The sequence below is a fragment of the Schistocerca cancellata genome, chromosome 6 (genome assembly GCF_023864275.1).
Source record: "Schistocerca cancellata isolate TAMUIC-IGC-003103 chromosome 6, iqSchCanc2.1, whole genome shotgun sequence".
Taxonomy (NCBI): Eukaryota; Metazoa; Arthropoda; class Insecta; order Orthoptera; family Acrididae; genus Schistocerca; species Schistocerca cancellata.
The window spans coordinates 483397800-483415431 of NC_064631.1; the positions used below are offsets into that span (position 1 = coordinate 483397800).

Genomic DNA, 17632 nt, shown 5'->3' on the forward strand with positions numbered 1-17632 from the left:
ACGTTGCTAAAGATTTCACGCTTTGGCAATAATTTCGCGGCAAACCACGCGCAACGTATCATTTTTTCCGAAAACTGGTGCTTGAAATTGATTATGAATCAAGATACACTATATGAGTTTCAATGAAAACCGTTTCAAATAATTTTCTCATCCTTTTTTTATACATTAGCTAGACAGGCAATTAGCACGCGAATAAGGACAACGTTGACCGACACTACACTATTGCACATTATACCTGTCACTGATTGCCAATGAACAGCTCCACCCTTACACCAGTGATGCAAGTGAAGCAGCAAGATGATGAAATTGTAAGTGATCAACTGTCATATAAAAGCGTTTCACACTATTTTCGTAACACATAACTGATGCAAATGTATCTGCATTCTATACAGGCTGTGATCCACATAATCAACCACAAGGAAGTAAACCAGCAGAAGACATCACTGATTTCGATTTCTAGCCATACACTGCCCCCCTCCTTTCCCCCAAATGACACATCAGCAGCTATAGTAAAAAGAAAAAACAATGGACCAAAAGTTCTAGATTAATCTAGTTTAAGTCTGTTTATTTCTAAGTAACTTTTCTCTATATGTATGTATGTATGAATGTATGTATAAACGCCTGAAGATGAACAGAACATGTTCGAAACGCGTTGCATTATGTTAGATTAAGCATAAAATAAAAAGTGACTGGTAGCAGAAACTTGAAATAAATAATTATCCCACACAGTCACGGTGCACAAACATAGCCATTATGGCTGAGAATTACGTTGTCTCAACATACACTGGAAAACATTCGTGTAGTAATCTTCTACGGACATGGGTATATAAGTGAAAAACAAAAATAAAAGTAAGAATCGTGTTTCGAACACGAGGTGCAAAACTCTGAAGCCGTGGCGCTAGCCACAATGTCATTATTTCGTTCTAACTTATCATGTGCTAAAAGGCACATAAAATACGTCAAAAACTCCGACCGTCGTTTTCTCAGAAACGATCGAGCATCTACGATAAGGTGAGACACGTGTTCGCTTATTTTGAACCCTCTTTCACTCGGCGAAGTGCCTGGGAAATCAGGTTATAGCCCTTTCCGTTTTCTCTTCGTTACTTATGAATAACACCCTAATCCGGGAATGCAGCCGTGACTGAATCCTGGCTAACGAACGAGAATGTCTGCCGGGACGATCTGGCCTTTTCGTGCCTGAGATATGTCGGGGGAAAGGCTACAGAGCTAGAATGCTGGGATTTAAACAAGAGCTGACCAGTCTTATTTACACAGAACTAGAACGTTACATCCCCGTTGAACAAAAAACCATCTTAATAATTGCGACTGCTATTGTAGCTAATGCGGCGGCAACCGATGCGGAGAGGATCGGTTCGAATCCTGATGGCGGAAGAAATTTCCATCGTAAGTATTGGGCTGGTGGGGTAGGATAGCTGTCAGCAAACTCTTGCTGGTCAGTAAACTATGCGCGATTGCCCTGAGTTTAATTTCACACGTCTTTGCAGTCTCTCCCGTAGTGCAGCAGTGTTAACATTGTGGATGCTAATCCGAGAGTCCGATACACAGTCTACAGGCTAGTTATAATTAAACTTTCACAACTTGACTGGGCCCCATGGAAAATGGACTATGAAACTTTGTGGAAACATTTGTAAGGACATGTGGAAGAGAAATAGCGAATAAACCACTGAAAGAAACACATTTTAATTTTCAAATGGGAGGGTCACACTTGTTAATTGCGGACCATGTTTACGTTTCAGGTTACAAACGTTACTCAATGCGACTACAATCTGCATCCACGACAGATGTGAAATTTGTACAGTTCGCAGCATTTTCGAAAGGCGGACCATGGAATTTTCAGATGTCGTGTCACACCTCGAGCACTGCTTGAAGATCGCACATTGGGTTCAGCGCTCTTAGCCATGGCAACAGTAACTGCTTCAACAATTTGTTGCGCAACGGGCAGTCGGTGTCTCCCACGAGCAATTCCCAAATCGGCAGTTAATTCGAACTTCTGAATCATGTTCGTTAAGCCCGGTGCGGAAAGAGGACCTTTCCGTATTCCTTTCCTTTAATACGTCGATACTCGCGAATAGTAGCAGCGTTACTGCTGTAGTTTTGATAAAGCAATTTTGTGAGTAAAGCCCTGCTCACCTTTTCTAGACTGTCTGCAATGGTAATGCACAGTGATGCTTGTGTATCAGCCCTGCCTCGCCGTATCAGTATGGGCGCCTAACAGCAAGTCATGACACTAAAGCTACCTTCAACGCAAATCCTGAGCGTACACTCTGAGCATCATTCCTATAAAGTTCGGTACCCATATGATAAATAGTTTTCTGTCTGCACTGGCTCAAGTAGCGAAAGTTTAATTACAACCATCCTATATTTCCAAAAATGTTCAAATGTGTGTGAAATCTTATGGGACTTAACTGCAAAGGTCATCAGTCCCTAAGTTTACACACTACTTAACGTAAATTATCCTACGGACAAATACACACACCCATGCCCGAAGCAGGACTCGAACCTCGGCCGGGACCAGCCGCAAAGTCCACGACTGCAGCGCCTTAGACTGCTCGGCTAATCTCGCGCGGCCTATATTTCCACCAAGGTTCAACTTCTTCTTCGCCGCACGAACAACAAAACCACAGCTCGCCTCGCCTTATACCTCCTAGTTGCAGTCATGTACAGATATTGGCAAACCAATATAGCACAATCCCCTGTAAATCGACAACAGTAAACATTAGCAAAATTAAATTCTGTAGGTTGGAAACATAGCTCTCTTGTAAATTTCGCCGGCTATTATACTGTACTCAAATATGATTCACTGCAATGTAGCTTCGTTTCCACGACAAGACTGCACGTTCGTGAAACTCTTGAAGTTGTTTATTACATCACCTTTTACACTTGCGATGATGTGTGACGAGACGGGCCTTGAGTAATTCAACAAGACAACAATTCGACGGCGCTAGGTATGAGGGGTTGACTGTGGGGGAATATTTGGAGGTTGTCGCTCCGATGTAACTGGGAACCCCTTGCAACTCGGACTTACTATGCGCTTTAGCTTTCTGGGCATGGAATAGTCACTTGTTGCTAATGGTCTTTTGGCATTCATCAGTGATATAATGGTGGGCCAAATGGTCAAGGCAGTTCCTGGAAGCTTCGGCCAACACGCCAAATGCTCTGAAGTCATCAAAACACATTAATTCGAGTGGTCGTGTTGTCCTCACAGTCTATCCACACCTTAATGTGAATCCATGTTGTGGCGATGTCCGCAGATCTGAAGAGTAATTGCTTCACTGGTTATTGACATGGTAGCGTGTCGTCTATTGTGGCTTACCTGGAACAAAATGAAACAAAAATTAGGTCTAAGTCAGTTAGTACAGGACTAGAATTTTTATCTACTAATCGTATTTATATTATAGTTTACGTTAATGCTCTGCCACCTCATTTGAATCAGGATGCAAAATTAGTCCCATTTGCAGATGATACAAGCATTGTTGTGAAGCCGAGCAAAGAAGCATCAACAGACAAAACAGTAAATTATGTTTTTCGTAAAGTTAATGACTGGTTTTGCACAAATGATTAGCTCTAAAATTCGGAAAAAAAACAGTTCATTCAGTTTTGTACTATCAAAAATATTCTACCTTCCATTAATCTAAACAGGACAGAAAATTGTAACTATTTAGGTGTGCACATTGATGAAGACTTAAAACTGGAAAAACCGTATATCAGACCTGCTTTACTGCGATACACGGATCCGTTAAAAGCATCCAGTATTTCAATGAACTTATCCTGCCATTTCCCATGTCCTATTAGGGTGACATTTACGGAAGTTTTTGCCACAATACGCTAAACTCAGCACGAATAAACGGAGATTATTACCCATGGAGTTGCTGGAGCCGCACTCTCAAGTTATCACTAAGCCATGAGGCGCAATGGATATCTCAATGGGCCCCGAATTCGAGAGCCGCGGAGTTGAAACCCCCGTCAGACCATGTAGATTTAGGTTTTGCATGATTTCCCCAAGAAGAAAAAGAGCTAAATAAAACTTAAATAAGCACAAGAGGATACTTGGTCACCCAACGACCTATTGGGACTCGGTTATCAGGAAAGCAGTTGAAATTCGACTGTGTGTAAACATCAATAGAGGCACGGGATAACCACTTAGCAACGCATGGAAGCCTATAATTGGTAAAGAAAGAGCACAGAGGAAGACTTTTCGCAGTTTACCGCCTCATGCGAGGGATGTTGTTTCCAAGTAACGCTGGATATTGTGCGCAAACAACATCTATGGATGTAGAGGTAGCAACCACAGTGCGTGCTATTTCCATGCTGTCATAGTGATATGTTCCAGTCTATCAGATGCCGCCCTCTGCGTATAAAAGTGGGAGCCTTGCCAGTTCAAGACAGTCAGTCTCAGCCCGTGACGACGACGATGGCGGCAATCATCGGAAGCTCGGGATTTTATCCGAATTCGACGCAGCAAGTAAACAGAGTGATTTTAATAGGGCTACGTCAAACCAGGCTACGGACTTAAAGACTGCAACAATAACATCGCCGTCGCGCGTCATTATTGGTTCATGGATGGGTAATGACAAATTATGGAGTAGCTTCACTACCTGACAAGAAACTTGAAGGACTCAGCTGACGTGTTAATGTAACTTCGTACACGCACACCCCATCAGCGGGTACGTAAATGATTAGAGCTGCAACTTTCTGTGAGAGTTAGAACAGCCACCAGTGTGCATTAATGTTCAACTTACGGGAATGCAGCCGGGTGACGTCGGCAACAGCCCCCGATATTTCGACAGGAGCACACGCTGCCATTTTCACGGCGTAAATTCCCCGTAAGTTATTTGAACAAGCTATACGCCGGGAGAAACTCAGGTCTCATACTGCATTAGTGTTGTTCGTGGAGCCGACCTTGCAGGTAGGGCAACCACAGCTACTGGATTTAGTCCTTTAATATTGGCTCCCTACCGGTTTTCTTCAGGTGAACAAGTAATTAAAATAGGACGAGCAATTCCGCCTTATGCAAGACACCTTCCCAGTTTCGTTTTACCCAGACATGTTTCGGCACTTTTTGTGCTATCTTCAGTGGGTTATTTTATTTTCTTAATGTGAAATTGTTGTTACGTATTAACATTTAGAGAAACTTTTGGTACAAAATATTTACAATTGTGAATGAATAGTTGATATAAAATATTATACATCATTTGTTTACAGTTCACAGTTGAGAGATATGTATTAACGATTTTGTATTGTTTATTACATTATGTGTAAAGTTCTAGTTATAGCTTAACTGGCAAAAGAAATAATGTATGCATTAGTTTACATACGTTACACGAAGCTACTGGTTACTTACGTTGGTAGCTACTGTTCTACAATATACATGATGGCGCCCGGTACACAGTGTAACGACACATCGATTCTGCCACAAAAAGGAAAAAACGATCAGTTCTTTGTGTAAACAGTGCAACAAGCGTGTAATGAAAGGTATCTTATGCGTAAAGTGCAATTTCTGGCTGCACGAAAAGTGCGCAAAGGTAAGTCTAAAACTCATAAACGACGATTCTCCGTGGACGTGCACAGTATGTTTACAAAGTGAAACAACCTACCTAGAAAATACGATCAAATCAAAGGACGAAATAATCAGACTGCTGCAAAGTGATATTAAATCGCTTAGAAGTAAAATTGTGTCTCTTAAGGAAGTAAATGGGAAGTTACAAAGTGATTTGGCACCCTGTATTTGTGGGAATCCAGTACCAAACACGGAAAAAAACTGTGAAAATTCTAGTGTGCAATCTACGAATCTTGTGCCTAGTGTGGAAAGGAACAGTGAAAATTATCATGGGCAAAATACAATCGAAAAAGACGCAGGGTTTTTAAACTGTGGAAAACCTGTAAGTAAATACAGCTGGAAAACAGTGACATATAATTAAAGGGTGAAACGTGAAATTGCTCACAAAAGCAGAGTAACGAAAAGGAGTTCTTTGTTATTGGCGATTCTGTATTAAAAAATGTAGTTTCACCAAACTGTGAAATAGATGTTCGCCCTGGTATCCGACCTCATCAGCTCAACAAACATTTTAAAAATCTCTTAAGTGCAAAACAGTCTACAACTAAAAATGAAAACGATCTAAAGACCAATTACGAAGGTGTTTTTATTCATTCTGGGACGAATTCAATACGAAGCAGTAGTCAGGGAGAAATTGTAAGTGAGACGAGAAACATCATTCTTTCAGCCAAAGCATTGTACACAAACTCAAGACTGGTTTTAAGTGGAATTCTGCAGAGAAGGTCAGTAAGCAGTTCTTATATAAGCAACATAAACAGTGCTATCAGGGAACAGTGAGACGAACTCGGGACAATATTCGTTGACCCCAACAAATTTTTAAGTGACAAATGCTTGGGAAAGGATGGCGTGCATTTAAACAGACTAGGCTCAATGAATTTCAGTAAAATGGTTACAGACATCTGTAAAATCATCAAGAACAAGGGAAACTGATACCGTGTGGAGGGGGTGAAAATTTAAAATAAAAAAGATCTTCCAGGCAGAAATTCCAATATAAATATAAGTACCAAGGATAGTAAGTCTCAGAACTCGTGTTTAACTCCAAACCTGACGGTATTTCATCAAAATGTACAGTCCCTATCCAACAAAGTAAACGAATTTCAAATTTTGTTGGAAAGTGACATGAAAAACACCTCTGTATTATGTTTTACTGAACATTGGCTTGACAAAGAGAAACTTCATATGCTAAGCATTCCAAATTTTGTATTGGGTAGTTATTGTTGTCGTAAACTGTATAAACATGGTGGTAGTTGCATTTATGTTAAAAATAGCATAAATTTTAAATGTATGCCGTATGTAGAAAAATTATCCATAGAGAAAGATATTGAGGTAAATGGAATTGAAATCACAGACGAAAAAATTGCTATAATTTGTATATACAGGGTGCCAATTGGCAATATTAACATTATGTTAAAGAACCTTGAAAATATCTTACACAAGACTACACAAAAAATAGAAAACTAATTATATGTGGGGATTTCAACATTGACTTTGAAGTGAGTCTAATCAAAAAACTGCTTTACTGAACCTCTTAGCAACTTTCAACTTAAAGGCTACTATAGAAACGCCAACACACATCATAAAAACCTCAGCCACAATCCTTGATCAAATATTTACAAATGTGCCCTTGAAACATACAACACAAACCCACAATACAGGCTTTGGGGACCACACAGTCCAAGAAATTAGTATAAGATTAGGAAAACCGCTTAGTTCAACTGAATGTCTAACTACTACATCTAGGAAGTATAATAACTAGAATATACAACATTTCCTCAACTATCTGCGTAAAGAAACTTTGGAAGACATCTATGAATGTGAAAGTACAAATGATAAGTTCAATAAATTCCTAAATAGTTTTACCTATTACTTTGAACTTTACTTTCCACTCCATAAAAAGACAGTCACAAAAAAGGATCTGAAAATAAAATGGGTCACAACAGGGATACAAATATCTGTGAAGAAAAAGAGACTACTTCATGAAATATCTAGACAGCACACCACATCCCCAGAATTTGATTCCTATTTTAAGAATTACAAAAAGATTTTAACTAAAGTCCTAAAAGAAGCAAAAAATGGCAAATAGTTCCTTCGTAGCAAATGCACAAAATAAATTGAAAGCCACATGGGAGATTGTAAGGCATGAAACAGGAGTAAAACGGAGAGAATACCATAATATCAAACTGAATGAAAACACTTCTGTAATATCTGATCCCCAGCAGATAGCAAATAATTTTAACTCATATTTCTCAGAGGCAGCTGATACTCTGGTGAAGCAAAACTTTCAAAATGCTGTCACTGCAAACCAGATTAAAACTATCCCTAGTAACAAGTCTCTCTTCCTACACCCAACAGATGAACAGGAAATGCTAAAAACAATAGGGGAGCTAAAATCAAAATTTTCCTCTGGTAGTGACAACATACCAGACCATATCATTAAAAAATGTGCACCCTTAGTAGTTAAGCCCATGGTAGACATATGCAATAGTTCACTTTCTCAAGGAATCTTCCCAGAAAGGCTAAAAATAGCTAAAGTGAAGCCATTGTTCAAAAAGGGTGAAAAAACAGATATAACAAATTATAGGCCAGTTTTCTAAACTAGCCGGCCGCGGTGGTCTAGCGGTTCTGGCGCTGCAGTCCGGAACCGCGGGACTGCTACGGTCGCAGGTTCGAATCCTGCCTCGGGCATGGGTGTGTGTGATGTCCTTAGGTTAGTTAGGTTTAAGTAGTTCTAAGTTCTAGGGGACTTATGACCTAAGATGTTGAGTCCCATAGTGCTCAGAGCCATTTGAACCATTTTTTTTCTAAAATTATTGAAAAATCTTTTGTAAAAGACTCGTAGATTTCATTGAAAAAAATAAACTTTTCTCAGCTACACAGCATGGTTTCCGAAAATGTAAATCCACTGAGACAGCTATTATCGATTTCTTAAATGAAGCTTTAAATGCATTAGATAAAAAAGAACACATAGCAGCAATATTCCTAGATCTTTCAAAAGCATTTGACATCATTAACCATGGTCTTTTGCTTAGAAAGCTAGAAAATGTTGGTGTCAGAGGTCCAGCCTATGAATGGGTAAAGTCATATCTACAAAACAGACACCAAATAGTTGGAGTCTTGTACAAAGAAGGAAAAAATTTAACTTCCTATCAATCAGAAAAACAGTGTGTTAAATACGGTGTGCTGCAGGGTTCCGTACTGGGACCAATCCTGTTCATGCTGTTTGTAAATGACCTGGAACCATCCAGCCCTAACTATAAGTACATTAAATATGCCGATGATACAAATATACTTATCAAAGGAAAGACCCAAGAAGAGCTCCAAAATGAAATAAAGAAGAGCACTACACATGTATCAAAATGGTTCGCAATGAACAACTTAATAATAAACACACAAAAAACAAACACTATGCATCTACACACAGTGCAGAATAAACAGCCTTTAACTGCAACCATAGAACTGTTAGGCAAAAGACATGAAATTGTAAATAGCACCAAATTTTTGGGAGTTTGGATCCAAGATGACCTAAGATGGCAGAAACACACACAACACCTATGTAGTAAATTAAATACCATTTGTTATAGTATAAAAATTCTTGCTGGATGCACATCTATGCAAGCCATAAAAAAATGTGTACTATGCCCAAGCAGAATCATTACTAAGATATGGTTTAATTTTCTGGGGAAATTCACCACCCAGCAAAAGCTGTTTTATTGCACAAAAAAGAATTATAAGAGCCATGGAAGGCTTAGCACCTCGATCTTCATGCAAACCCTCATTTAAAAAGCTTCATATTCTTCCATTACCATGCCTATATATCCTAGAAACAATAATGTTTATAAGGAAAATCGTAGATGAAAATAACAAGACTGCTCCAAAGAACCAAAATATCCATTCATACAACATAAGAAATAATCAAGATTTACGTATGCAGTTTTCACATACAACACTAAAACAAAAAGGACCGTTGCAAGCAGGAAAAAAACTGTATAACAAACTACCTAAAGAAATTAAGGCAATAACTGGCATGCATAAATTCAAAACTGCAGTGAGTGACTACTTGCTACAGAATTGTTACTATAGTGTTGATGAATTTTTATCTACAATGTAAATATGTGAAAAATTTAAATAGTTTATACAATTAAGGCCAAAATAAGAAATGTGTACATTAGATTTATCTGTGTATTATATGTGCTCTATTACATATATGTGTGTGTCTGTATAATCAAGACCAAAAGTATGAAATGTGTGCGTGTAAAATTTATTTGTGAAATGTTATTCCCATATGTTAGAGTTATATTGCTATATACTGAAAACCATACAACTACTTGTTTCTGTTAAACTTTATTGCAAATTATTTGACTTGTCCTATATCATTATGTACCCCTGTAAAGTGTATGATTCACAGGACCAATAAATATACAATATACAATACAATACTACAACTTGTCATCTGTAAACAGCAAAACGTAATTTTTTATTTTTTGTTTATTATACATTTACGAACGGAAATGAGTATGTATCACGTTTTTGTGTGTGTAACTTACGGCTTTGATGTTGAAGTGTTTTCTCATATGTTTTGGCGAGGTGAATACACTGATTTCTGCGACTTACGGTCGAATTTTCAAACATGGGCAGAGTTTTCGCCGCCATTGCGTGTTGTTGTAGCTGTGTAGTGTTCGTTTCGTGGCGTATTTGTCTGGGTGAGGAGCGTAAGTTTGAAGTGTATTTGGCGTTTGTGGTGTGTGAGTTCAGGACTTGGGCACAGAGAGAGAGAACCTTTACATATACAAATCGGTTGAAGACCGCAGATGAAAACTTATCAGTACAATGACATCGTTTATTTTTCAAATACATCATTATTGTCTTTGTTTTTTAAAATATTATTTTTGTATTTTTTCGCATAAAACAGCTGGTACTTGATTGTTGCAGACACAACATTTATTACAGTCTACGGGAACCAGTTCACAGATGCTGGCCACTAATGGCATCGTCTGTACGGTGGGAACGCATCCCCCCCCCCCCCCGCCCCCCCCTTTCAGCGTGAGTTAAGGCCTGAAGTTGGTGTACTGGATCATCGAAACCGTTAGCTATATAACGTTTCCACTTTATAAATAAAAGACTGTCTTTAAGCATTTCATACTCACACGAGTTTTTGTCATGGATTTTCTACGTCCACTTCACTTGCAGAAAATATTATTATACCGGGTGATCAAAAAGTCAGTATAAATTTGAAAACTTAATAAACCACGGAATAATATAGATACAGAAGTAAAAATTGACACACATGCTTGGAATGACATGGGGTTTTATTAGAACCAGGCGCTCCACTCCATATTGCTAGAAACGCGAAAGATCTCCTGCGCGCGTCGTTTGGTGATGATCGTGTGCTCAGCCGCCACTTTCATCAGCTTGGCCTCCCAGGTCCGCAGACCTCAGTCCGTGCGATTATTGGCTTTGCGGTTACCTGAAGTCGCAAGTGTATCGTGATCGACCGACATCTCTAGGGATGCTGAAAGACAACATCCAACGCCAATGCCTCACCATAATTCCGGACATGCTTTACAGTGCTGTTCACGACATTATTCCTCGACCACAGCTATTGTTGAGGAATGATGGTGGACATATTGAGCATTTCCTCTAAAGAACATCATCTTTGCTTTGTCTTACTTTGTTATGCTAATTATTGCTATTCTGATCAGATGAAGCGCCATCTGTCGGACATTTTTTGAACATTTGTAGTTTTTTGGTTCTAATAAAACCCCATGTCATTCCAAGCATGTGTGTCAATTTGTACCTCTCTATCTACATTATTCCGTGATTTATTCAGTTTTCAAATTTATACTGACTTTTTGATCACCCGGTATATTGGTATAGGGATGCTATATCTTCATGTTTTACCTCTCATTCGACGTATCGCGGTGTCAGTTTTCAATGTGAAAGGAACGGGAAAAAGACCTAATAACTGTTACAATAGGATGTACCCTCTGCCAGGTACTTCACAGTGGTTTCCACGGTACCGATGTCGATGATTCCATTCCAACACTTTTTCGAAGTTAGGTATCCATACCTCAAAGTATCGATACTCCCCTTTCAGTACTTTTCTTGACGACAGTACGATTCCGAATGTAGTGTCGATATTTTTCGTTCGGTACCGTGTCCTACGATTAAGGGAGAAATTCCATATCTCGGCGGACACGACTGTTGCACAGGGAAGCCGTGAAAACAGACACGACTACCTGTCAGACGGAGTCCCGAGACACTGGGCGTTGCTCAGCTCCAGTTCCCGGAACGAGAGCAGCTGGAAGGCAGGCAGGAGAGGTGACGGCGCGCTTCGCCCACGGGCGCCTTCGCCCTCACCTCGCGTGGGCGGCGCCATCGATCGGACTCGCGGGCTCCCCCACCACGCCTGCCCTCCCCTCCCACCTCTCCCCTCCACTCGCACAACCCCGGCGGAGCAGACGCCCACGCTGGAGGGTCGCAGCCACTCGGGTCGGCGCACGCTTATTTTTAATTTGGCCCGCCTCGCCACTCCAGCCGCTGGCATATCTCGCCTCGAGACGGGCGCTTAATTCTCATTTCCTGGCCCGGCGCCCGTCCCAGCGGGTCCACCTGCCGGCACGGCGCCCCTGCGACAAGTGCGCGGCGGCAGCGCGGTCGGCGCCGAGTGGGGACCGACCTGCGACGATTCCCGTGCCACCTGCCAAAAATTACGAATACGCCACGTCGCATGTCGTAATTTAATTACAATACAGTGTCACATGCACTGCTAAGTGCTTTGGCTGTGTCCGTTAGAAGATAGGCCGGTTATTCACTCCAATATGAGACACGGTCAAGACCTGGAGCTAGTGTGTGGGAGGTTTCAGTTGGTGGGAGACTTTGTCCTTCACCAGGTCAGAGAAACTCCCGTATGAAATTGGAGGCAACGTGCATAACGCAAATGACGATAATAAATATTAAAAACCAAGATGACCTTATGTTATGTTAACCAAGGACCTAGTAACGACGGAGAGGTTCCGTCCCCGCCGCAGCCGCAGTGGTCCGCAACCCCACGACAACTATCGCAGTCCACTTCACCCCTTCGCCGCTCCACACCGAACCCAGGGTTATTGTGCGCTTCAGCCCCCTGGTGGACCCCCCAGGGAACGTCTCACACCAGACGAGTGTAACCCCTATGTTTGCGTGGTAGAGTAATGGTGGTGTACGCGTACGTGGAGAACTTGTTTGCGCAGCAGTCGCCGACATAATGTAGCTGAGGCGGAATAAGGGGAACCAGCCCGCATTTGCCGAGGCAGATGGAAAACCGCCTAAAAACCATCCACAGACTGGCCAGCTCACCGGACCTCGACACAAATCCGCCGGGCGGATTCGTGCCGGGGACCGGCGCTCCTTCCCGCCCGGAAAGCCGAAGCTGACCTTACGGGAATCCTTACAGACACTGACGTTTCATATCTGCAAAATTATTTAAAAATAAGATAACCAAATGAATCAAATTAACTTGGCGAATGTCGTCGGCGATAGCTGCTCTCTCACGGAAATGCGCCCTGCATGGCAAATGAGTAACTTTTAGGTGTAGTCGTCAAACATCAAGTGTCGGTGCTCTGTGACGTTGACACGTAACTCGTTACTGAATGAACAATTCGTAGTTTTGCAGTTGAAAGTGGTAGGAATGTTAATACGATTTTAAAGAAACAGAAAGCAGTCATAACACTGACTTGTGGATTTCTACTGGCTCTCACACAGCATTAGTCGTGTGATTAGTGCCTCCCGTTGGGTAGACCTTTCGCCGGGTGCAAGTCTTTCGATTTGACGCCACTTCGGCGACTTGCCCGTCTGGGGATGAAATGATGATGATTAGGGCAACACAACACCCAGTCCCTGAGCGGAGAAAATCTCCGAGCCAGCCGGGAATCGAATCCGGGCCCTTAGGATTGACAGTCTGTCGCGCTGACCACTTTTTTTTCTTTTTTTTTTTTAATCCCGTTTGTTCGATTTTGTTCGTTGCATCGGCTCGAGGCGGACGTCTTCAGACATTCGTTTAAGTTCGTTGTTGATCGACTGACTCAGTTTTTTTATTACAGAGGGCAGCTAACCCTCTGACCGAACACGCTGAGCTACCGTGCCGGCTACAACTCAGCTACCGGGGGCGGACTCTCACAGCATTGATTTTACAATACCGCCGAATACGCTGTTCAGTCATATTAATGTGACCATCTGTCAAAAGTCAGAATAATCGCCTTTTGCAAACGCCTCCGTGGCCGAGGGCGCTAACGTACGCTTGTGCGGTGGCGCTCGACTCAAGGGGAAACCGATTAGAATACTGGTGGTGGAAAACATTTTCACTGTCAATATTTGGGCGGCAAAGGGAGGAGAGGTGGTGGCGTAAGGTTCCTGATTATCAGACTTTGCGCTAATGTCCTGGTTTAATACCAAACCTCTCTGCAGTGTATCATGTAGTGAGAGAATGTGACACTGATGGTGATACGTCCGTCGGATGGGGACGTTAAGTACGGGGCTTCCTTGATGCTATTTGCGAATAGTACGCTATGTGCCGATGGAACATATTGTAAATAAATAAACAAAAAAACACCTTTTGCAGCGGGTACTGCCGCAAGACGTGAAGGAAGAAAATCAATGAGATTCTGGAAGGTAGAGATAGGGATGTAGGGCAATCTCGATTCCAGCGCCGCAGCCAGATGCGCTAGGTTTCTTGGGTGAAGAGGAACAATGCCGGCACAGATTCTCAGTTAGGTTTAAATAAAGGAGAGTTTGGTGACCAGGGGAGCACCGTAAACCATGGATGGCCAAGATTTCGGCTCGCCATGCCTGGGCCCGAGTGCCAAAGCGCTCCGCCTCGCTTCACATTTCCCGCACTGCCACGCAGCAGTGTGTGAGAGCAATGAGGGGCAAGAGCCGCGCGGGATTAGCCGAGCGGTCATCGCCGTCACGGTAGCCTCCAAGTACTATGGGACTTAACATCTGAGGTCATCAGTCCCCCATATTTAGAACTACTTAAACCTAACTAACCTAAGGGCATCACACACAACCATGCCCAAGGCAAGATTCGAACCTGCGACCGTAGCAGCAGCGCGGTTCCGGACTGAAGCGCCTAGAACCGCTCGGCCACAGCGGCCGGCCCGTCACGGTAGCTCAGCGTGTTCGGACAGAGGGTGGTTCGCCCTCTGTAACAAAAAACTGAGTAAAGGAATCAACGATCAACTTGAACGGACGTCTTGTGACCTCCGCCCAGACCAAACGCAACGAACTATATGGAACAAAATGGAAAAAAAGAAGAAAAAAAAAGCGTTCTAAGGCGTTGCCGTCATGGATTGTGTGTCTGGTACTGGCGGAGGTTCGAGTCCTCCCTCGGGCATGGGTGTATGTGTGTGTTCGTCCTTAGGATAATTTAGGTTAAGTATTGTATAAGCTTAGGGAATGATGCCCTTAGCAGTTAAGTCCCATAAGATTTCACACACATTTGTACATTTTTTGAGGGGCAAGAGGGGTTAATACCGAATGCACCGGAGTTTAAATGGCAATACAGTCGTACTGCATATGACTTGGTTTTATATTTCACATTTCTCAACAATAAAGACCACAAACAAAATTGATACGTCGCGCGGCTGGCGCCAGTACCACTTTCTTGCAGTGTCATCCTTGCCATCGATTTCGCTTTGGCCGGCCGCGAGTCGGTTGTTCATCGCGGGTCCGGCTGTTTAAGTCTGCAGCGTCGAGGCGTGGTCTGTCTGTTGCTGTTACAACGGGGCCCTTACTTGGTGCGCATGCCCATTGCTCTTTGCACGTGGTATTACTGCAGTGCTGCGGCCGGAGACGGCGGGAAGGTTCTGGGTTCCGGCACGAGGCTTGGTGTTTGGCTTTTCTCGCCACGCAGTGCACGTTGATCAGAAGAGCTTGTCGGAGCGTCGCTTGGCATTAACCGTTCGCCTGGGCATATGCTGTGTGTTTGATATAAACATATACTATTTTGTGCTTATCTATATTTGTTAATGGTTAACCAATGTTGTCTTCAGTGACGAGTCTGAAATGTCAAAGTTATGTCACACGTGACATGAGAACGGGGCTTGGGCTTTCCATCTAGCACTTGATGACGGATCTGCAGCTATACGTAAGGAACCCCAGTGAGCTCCTCATTATTGAGTGATGGTATATCTAAAATTGTTGTAACTTTGCTGATTAAGTACCAAAATTGTATCTTAATTAACGAGTAACGAAATACTATGTTGTCTCGTAAAACTACACCAGGTTCCATGGAAGTGTAGTTCTGGTGGGCCCTTGCCCGTTTAAGGTAATACTCAGCTGTTGCTATTACTTTTCAAGGAACAATCTTGTTTACGCATGTATTGCAGTGTTTAAATGAATTCTTAAGGGCTGAGTTAAACTTTGAACCGCAAGACCGCTACGGTCGCAGGTTCGAATCCTGCCTCGGGCATGGATGTTTGTGATGTCCTTAGGTTAGTTAGGTTTAACTAGTTCTAAGTTCTAGGGGACAAATGACCTCAGCAGTTGAGTCCCATAGTGCTCAGAGCCATTTGAACCATTTGAACCAGTTAAACTTTTTTTGGCGAGTCTTGCTGTTTTAAAGTTATGTTTTATTCTTTTATGTAACATGAATGTCCAACCGCAAGTGAGCTGTTGTAGTTGATTTATGTTTCAGTTGGACGGAGCGCAGTGTATTTCCTCCGGTAAGGTGGGACGTGGCACCGGGACTTGACGACTTGGCCGTTGCCGGTGGAACTGTGTTTCGTTAGACCGGGCTCCATGTTGCTGTCCTTCTGCCTCGATCTCGTCCTTAAGCTGAGTATTGCTGTTCTCTTTGTTCCTGGCTTTGTCAGGTCGTTAGGCTTTGTAGCTCGTTCCTCCGCCGCCTTGGCGGATGCACCTTTCGCTCGAAATATGAATTTATACCTGTAAAACTGGGTTATTAGTGCCTTATCAGATTGTTAATTCTATATTGCCTTATCAGCCACTTGTATCATATTTGTACCTCGTATGCTAACTGTGAAGTTTAATTCTTACAAAGGAGGATTTTATGTGCGTATCTTCTTAGGGAACGTTTAGACACTGAGACGTTGTTTTTCATTAATTGTTTGTTATTTAATTAGTGCCTACCTGTACTGGCATCAACTGGATTATTCCTTAGCCAGAAGTTCGTGTGCCCGGTGTCTTCATTCCCGAGCGTTCAAGTTCTAGAAGTTGCCTTATTGTTACTTGTGTGCATTACGCTATACCTTAATGTTATACCTTGGTATGAATTTATACTGCAAAAGAAAAGTCATTGTACAAGATAGTCTTGCGGATTCAGAGTTCGGAAGGTTTTGATTCTTTTAAGTATTTACACCAACAAAAATTTTCTTAAATTCTTATGCAGATTTCAACAGGGGTTTAAGAAAAAATTTTATTGTGCTTGTTAAATTTATCGATTTTATTGTATTTAAATTGTGTAAGCGAATAAACATTGTTTACCACAAGATGTGTATGTTTGATAATTATGGTACTGTTGCTTCCTGTCGTATTACTGGACGCAAATAGACCGTCCCAAAAACTTTTTTTTGGCGCACTGAAGACATAACATAATTTTTATCTGGAACTAATTGTCGGCGTACGGACAGACGCAGACAATTTCACAGAATTTCGCACTTAAGATGCCATGTAATCGCGACTTATTTAAGTTTCATTTTTTTTAACTCATAGGACTTAACTGCTAAGGTCATCAGTCTCTAAGCTTACACATTACTTACCCTAAATTATCCTAAGGACAAACACACACACCCATGCCCGAGGGAGGACTGGAACCTCCGCCGGGACCAGCCGCACAGTCTATGACTGCAGCGCCTTCAGTTTCATAATCGAAAAATTTATTTCACACAAATATGTCGATCGAAATATTGCAGCAGTTTTGCACCCTAATTATGGAGACGGAAAATCTACCTGTGAAAAGCAATGTAGACGTACTAAACTGTTCGAACGTAAGTGATTGGTAAGTAGAACTAGAATTACCTTGCAGGTCAACCAGTTACAGCACATGCATAGGAGCGCTTT

General features: G+C 42.1%; 1 long non-coding RNA gene across 1 annotated transcript in view; it reads right to left on the reverse strand.

The window, feature by feature from the left end:
• Nucleotides 1-3237: 3237 nt before the first annotated feature.
• Nucleotides 3238-17632, reverse strand: part of LOC126190639 (uncharacterized) — a 524483-nt gene continuing 510088 nt past the window's right edge. The window contains exons 2-3 of the long non-coding RNA XR_007538265.1: nucleotides 5363-5428; nucleotides 3238-3334 (exon numbers count right to left, since the gene is read on the reverse strand). This is a non-coding gene — a long non-coding RNA (uncharacterized LOC126190639). The remainder of the gene's footprint in view (nucleotides 3335-5362; nucleotides 5429-17632) is intronic.